The sequence below is a fragment of the Coturnix japonica genome, chromosome 13 (assembly GCF_001577835.2).
Source record: "Coturnix japonica isolate 7356 chromosome 13, Coturnix japonica 2.1, whole genome shotgun sequence".
Lineage (NCBI taxonomy): Eukaryota > Metazoa > Chordata > Aves > Galliformes > Phasianidae > Coturnix > Coturnix japonica.
Genome location: NC_029528.1, coordinates 6,521,480 through 6,528,593, shown reverse-complemented (window position 1 = coordinate 6,528,593; position 7,114 = coordinate 6,521,480).

The window sequence follows — 7,114 nt, the reverse complement described above, 5'->3', positions numbered from 1 at the left end:
TTCATGAGGATCAGTGACATGGCAATGAATACTAAATGCAGACATCATAACTGGAGCTAAAATGAAGCATTTCTGCATCAGCAAGAGAGCTCCAAGAGCCTCTGGGCTCTGTGTGGTTTTTCTTCTTTTGCATCTTGAAAGCCCATACTGGCTTTCAGCAGAGTTCTTGTTAGTCTTACCATCACTGTTCGCTTCCATCCAAAATAGTGACCTTCCCAACAACCTGGCAGCCCCTTTCATAGAATGGATTAGGCTGGATGACCTTAAAGATCATCAAGCTATAACCCCCTGTCATGAGTATGATTCTCAACCAATATATCACGCTGCCCAGGAACCCATGCAACCTGATCTTGAATGCCTCCAGGGATGGGGCAAGCGTGACTTTACTGGGGCTGAAAGAGACCTCCCTGGTGTAGTTACTGCATCTCTGCCGTGGAGGACTCTCAGCAACTGGAAGCCAAGTCTTGTTAGCACGGCTTTACTTATAAAATATCTCACACCAGCAGAAGAATGAAAATCATTTTTTTTTCCCAAGACAAGGCACCATTTCTACCCCCTCACTGGCTCCTCCATCTGAAAACTGGCCCATCCTTGCACCTCCTGTGCTAATCCACACATAGCTCTGAGCATGCAGCTTCTCACCCTCTCAAGGCATTTGGTGCCAAAAGTTCATTTTTCCTTTTGAAAATTCAAAGGAAATTATTTTATTTTTAAAATATTTTCTTCCATTTTTTCATCGTAATTTGGCCACAGTGCTACTGGTCCACGGCCAGCCTTTTCCTTCCTCAGAACTGTACCATAACTCACAATTTAGCAGACATTCAGCACCAGCAGATAACTGTCATGGTGTTGAGTTTGGAATTTCAAGAGCGATATTCAGCTACTTCATGAGTTTGGAGTATGAGGGTAGCTGTGTCTATTAATCTTTGAAAAGAACCCAAATCTGTGTGTTTTATTGCAAGTGGGAGCTAAGACAGAATTGGTATGTGGGAAAACAATGCTATAATAATGACATACAATCAAAGGGAGGATAATAAACCTGCTAGTTCTCTGTATTTGCTGGGGGAGTTCGCTGGGGAGCGGGAGCTGAGGCTTGTTTTAACTACAGACAGCTTTCTCCTTTCTGTTTTTATGGCTTTCTCAATCACTTTGCTCATCTGCTGCTGGAGGCTTTTATTTGCTGATAAGGGCTGTTAACCAGTTGGAAAGTCAGACCAATAAAGTTATGTAAAATGCAGCCAACAGCTTTTGGCAGAAAACAGGCATGGTGCTGGCGGAGTGATGGAGGAGATGAGAGGGTTCCTTGCCCTCCTGTTGGAAAGGGAAATGTCCTGAGGAGGGGACCAGTTGCAGTAAAGCAGTGATGGACACGTGCATGCTGTCCCTGTGCCTTGGCTGGTGCTAATGGAATAATTAGTGTTTTTTTTTTTTTTCCTTATTCTGTTCCTCCATTTCCAGAGAAATTTCTACAGGTTCCTTTCACAGGGAAAGGAGTAACAAGTGCTGGTTTGCAATGGGAGGGGGCTTGGACTGCCTTGCCGCAATGCAGTGCTGCAGCTCTTAGTAAGGCAATGACCAGCTGAACTCCAGGAAGACTCAGAGATAAAGAAGTGCTTCCTCCGAAGTGTTTTTGTATTAACTTTCCTTATCCAGAAGTAACAATAATAGAAATGGGAAAAAGTACCTGATTCTTAGGTTTACCTTTGCGTAGTCCTCTGAATTGTGCCCCTGCAAGTCTGGATGCAGGCAGTTGTGCTATGGATATAGCTTTTATTTCTACCTTAGAACTTTCTAGAGGCAGAGAATCAAATGTGTGTGGGCTTCCCAGTGCATCTGTAGGTGCTGGAAAAAATCACAGGCCTTACTGAGAATTCAGATTTTGTTGTTTATAAGCTGTGTCTGGCAGTGTGATCTTATTTCATGGCATTTTGCCTCTGAGATGGTATTTCTAACTTCCAGAGCTCTGCGTATGATGCTGATGAAAAATTCAAGAAGGGAGCACTAAGAGTTTGAGTTTGGAGAGGAATGCTTGGTATGGAAAGCTGGAGTGTAGGGCTGAAAGTGCATTTTTGTTCTGTACCTTGTTATCCACTCCATGCAACTCCACAGGCTTGGGGAGAGTGACTGGGAAGTTGTGCAAAGGGAAAGGAGCTGGGGGTGTCAGTCAGCAGTCATCTGAATGCGAGCCAGCAGCAGGCTGGGTGGCCAAGAAGGCCAATGGCATCCTGGCTTGTATCAGAAATAGTGCAGCCAGTGCTGTTTTCCTGGAAAAACAAACATCAGTTTCAAATCTCACCTCAATTTCGTTATCAGTTGAGGAGTGATCGGCATCAGATTGTACAGAACTGTTTCAGTTTTCCTTCTCTCTTTCAGAATCTTTTTGTCCTGAAACAAATTGAGGAAATTTTGCAGTGTCTTCTTGCAAAGCCTCATCTCTTTCAGATTGTGTATGATAGTGAGGAACTTCCCTACCCACTGAGCTGCTTTTACTCCAGATAAATTTTCTTTTACCCAGTAAGGAATATGAAGTCAAAACTGATGACTTGATTTGGAAATCATCTACTCTGATGTTACAGAAGGTGAAGGTCATGTGAATCTCAGCTCAAGGTAGAAAATTCCAGCTTTGAGGCTTTCTTTGTCTTCCCTATTTCTTTCCTGAAAGTGGTATTAGCTTGAGGAACAGAGATGCTCGTAAAGCTGTTTTGTGTTAGGAGGTCCAGCTCCTGCAGGAGAGCCAAGCAAGGCATTTGCTGCAAAAGCTCAATGGGGTTTTGCCCTGGCACTTGCTAGGTTGTGCTCTGTACATGCACTCATGCGTAGAGTTGTTCCCCAAACTGTTGTCACATTCTCTAGCAGCTTGGATTTGGAGTGTCGGGATGTGGTGGTAGGGAGTAGCTGCTGCCCTTCCTGCTGTGCTTGCTGCGCTCACGTGCTGTCAAATTTCCTTGGTTCTTTCATAACTCGGAAGACTGCTTCCCAAACGGTGGTCTCCTAACTCTGCATAACATAGGAGTTGAAAACAGTGATTAATAAAAACAAATATGAACCTCACTTTTATGCTGATATGAATCCTTTCAATAAGAGCATAGCCAGTGAGCCTGCCCATGTACACGCTGATGCTGCAGTGGGTTCCTTTCTGTAGCCTCTGCAGGAAGGGATATGAGATCTCTTCAGCTGATGTTACATTTTTCTGATGGCGATTCATTAAAAATTGATTATTATTATTTATTTTTTTTAAAGCAGGCTCCACTACTTTCCTGCTGGGGCTTTTTATGTAGAAGTAGATTTAAGCATCTCCTATTTTCTCATAAATTATATTGACCTGGTAAAATCCATGCCATTTGCAGCAAAATCTTTTCAGTTTGGAAATAAGACATAAACCTCTTGACTTCAGAAAGCTTTCTTAAAATGTCCTCACCTGCTGCACTGCTGTGGCCAAGGTAGGCTAGAAGCTAAGCCTCTTCTTCACCGAAGCTATCATCAAGCTACCAGGCTCTATTAGTGTTGTTTTTTCCCCAGATGCTAGAAATCTGTGCTTCTTGGCAGTTTTACCTGTGGGTTACTGAAATCCATAGTCTTTATAGACTCAGCAGCTTCCTGTAGCACCATCTTTAAATCTCCCCAAGATCCAGAAATGAGGCTCAAATGAGAGATTCCTCCATCTCTATGAAACTGGGATGTTGCAAAGATAGAAGTTGGTGGTATGGAGATAGGAAGTTCAGGCAGAAAGGAACAGAATCCAGGAAAAAGATGACGCTGACTCTGTACCCCACCCCACCTTGTTTTGCATTTTCCATTCAATAGCCCTTTGACCAAATACATAAGCTTTTGGACTACAAAAAATTCTTTTTTCCCCCCTCTCTGTAAGAATGATTTACCAAGTAACTTATACTCATGTAAGCTCTCCACCTGTTTTGCTTGTTAAGAAAACTGCAAGGTGGATCAGCCCTCTGTCTGGTTCAGCTTTGGCTGGGTCTCTTCCAAACTAATCTCTTGCCCAGGCTCTTTGCTCTGGGATCTGGATGTGTGCCCACAGCTGAGCATGTTTCCTCAGCCCCAGAAATCACCATGCTTAAATTTCAGATGCAGAAGGTACTTTCATCCAGCCCTGAGTGTACTCACGCTGGATTAAGTGAGTGACTTGATGAACTGATTAAAGTTTTATAGTTCTTAGAGCACACAGCAGTCTTTTGGGAAGAATTCTGGATCAGAAATCCACCCCTGTCCTCACTAATCTGTGTATTATTCTCTCTCATTACTTTGTATTGATTCATTTCCATTTCATGCTGGTCGCCAGTGTGTGTCTGATATTGCACTACATTATTTAGCTGCCTCCTGACTCTCTTTCAATGTTCAGTGGCATCTGTTAGCATGGTTGACCCTTCCCTGTCAGATATCATCTAATGATGACTTCTTTGTTTTCCCCTTAATAACACTGACATCCTATTAGTTCATTAGCTGGTCATACTCTGCTTGAATCCAAAGTTAACTCTTCCGTGCCTTCTCCTTTCTTTCCGTGTTACTGTCTGAGTGTCATCAGAAGCTATTACTGTCTTCTCTGCCTTTCCACACACAAACTCTATTTGTGTCCCATGCAGACTTGCACAAATACCTCCTGCACTAGGATCCGATTCCTGCCTGTTTGCTTAGTTAATCTACATACTTCTGACTAATGCTTCAAGCTGGTGATTCCCCCATTCCTAAAGAAGTGCTTTCCACGTTGAACCTGAATTCCTACTTGTGGCATCAAGCCAATATTTTAAAACAAGGGAAAATCCTTTTCTTAGAACTCATCAAACCCCAGGTCTCTAGGAATGCAGGAGCAAATCAGCAAGTGATCCACTTCTCTCTGGGCATGACCCACTTGCTGCCTCTCATTAGTTGCGATGGCTATTTAATATTTTAAAACAACACATATCAGCCCCACCAGTGATGAAGCCTTCTCTCAGTGTTCCTAGGCTGCTAAAAGCAGGGACTGCAGAGCACTTCTGTTTAGCTTCAAATGGACTCATAACAGCTGGGCTGGATCATCCCCTGGGCAAAGCAGCACAGCACCACAGCCCCTCTCCTCAGGCTTCTTTCTCAGTGTCAGCTGAATCCTTTCAGGTTGTCTCTGATCTGAGTGGGCACTCCTGAAACACGTAGCAGATGCAAAGCAAATCTTCTTAGGACTTCTCTTCGTTTTCCATTGCTGGACTACCAGAACAATAGCAGCAATACCTCTGTTCTAGTTCTCCATCAATAGGAAGTCCTGTGAATTCCCTTTTATTGTAGATATCCCTCTTGCTTCCTCTGGTTTCACAATAACAGTAAGAAAAGACAACTGGGCTGTGCTGTGTTACAGCTGTGCCTGCTGAGCCACACTCCCATTTCTCATGTTTTGAGGATATGGCAATATCTTAACTGCAGGATTTGAGGAGTCTGCTGATGCCAACAGCTGTCCCACCCCATTGCCAGATAGAAAAGATTGAGCTGTTGGAGAGCCATCAGAGAGGGCTTAGAAGCTGCTTGGCTGCTGGAAGTGACTATTGCTCAGAAGCACTTTCTATGACTGATGCAGAGGTCTTGCAGATAATCCATTATGGTCTTTCAGAAACACCAGGAATCTCAAATTTTAATTCCTCTTTTATTTTCCTGCTCACCAAGCAATCAAGCCCCAGCTTTATGGGATCCCTAACCAGAAAGGAAAATAGGTCACGTTGTCAAGAATGACAGTTTCTGCCTCCCCTGTTCAAAACTTCATCTTCAAAGGACTGTGCCCCATGGGAATGTAGCAGGCAGGCATGTACCAGGTCTGCCATTCCAATTCTTGTTCCCTGGGCTGTGGGTGATGTTTGGTGAATGCCTGTCTCTGCTGTGGTGAGATGAGCTTTGTCTCAGTTCTCCTGCAAGAAGAGTGAGATTTTGACTGTCTATCTTTCAGGAGATGAACGAGGTGTGAGAACCCGACTGCGTCAGCTCAGGACCTTCCATTCCTTTATTTCTGGTTTGGCTGCATCCAGATCACTGCAGTGGTTTCTTACTTTCTCCGCCCAGCACCAATCTTTCTCCCATGTGAAACAGTCATCTGAAATACTGGCAGGCTTTCATTTTAAAGATCAACTTTGCTTATCAAAAAATGTCCCATGGCCTCTTGCTTTTCTAAAACTTAAATTACTTTGTGCTTCTCTTGTTTTTTTCAGCCAGTTCAATTTTTTTTTATTTTTTTTTTTAATATGCATTTAAAATACAATACTGGCACCAGAGCTGAGCCAGCATCCTGGGTTTGTCTCGCCAGTGGTACAGTCAAGGGGCAAAAGTTGTCTTCTTCCTCTTGCTTGCTCCTGTGTGGTCAAGCTGGGAACATCCCCAGCCATTAATTCAAATATTGCCTGTGATAGAAAATCTATCAGGCTAATGGAAGATGCTCCTATGGTTAATTACTTTCCTTGGTTTGAATTTTTTATTTTTTTTAAATGACTCCCCATGGCTTGAATTGATCCAGTTTCAGCTTCCAAGCACTGGGTGTTATCCTGCTCCTGTATCTACTAGATTAAAGAGCTCTCTCTTAATAGAAAAACATGCAGGTACTTCAGTGACCTCTTAGCCTTCTCTCAGTGAAATGAAATGAATAGAAGTTCTTTGGACTCTTGCTGCAAGGCAAGCATTCCTGATGAGGGTCAGGGCAGTCCAGCAGGGCCCAGGTCAGAGATCACTAAGAAGAAAACATTTATGTTCTTGGCCCACTTTTTGGAAACTCAAAATAGATTAATTGTGAGAAGTGTTAGGGAGCACTCAGGAATTGGTCTTACATTCAGATTGGGCACTTAAGTACATTTCCCCTCCCCTCTCTTCATGATTCAAATTAAGACAGAACTAATGGAAAAATTAATCAGGTGCTATTTCATCCATTTCCTTTGTGGAAAGGCAGGTGAACGTTAAACTACATTTAACATTACTTTCTTATGAGTAAATTGAGATTCCACACAAATACAGTTAATTAAAGATTGAGGCCATCCAATTACATGAATATATAAAAGGAGGTTGATTTGAATATGGATGCTACAAGAATGGAGGGGGAAGAAGGAAATCTGTCAATGCCACTAAAAACCCATTTAAACAGATTAGTGCTGTG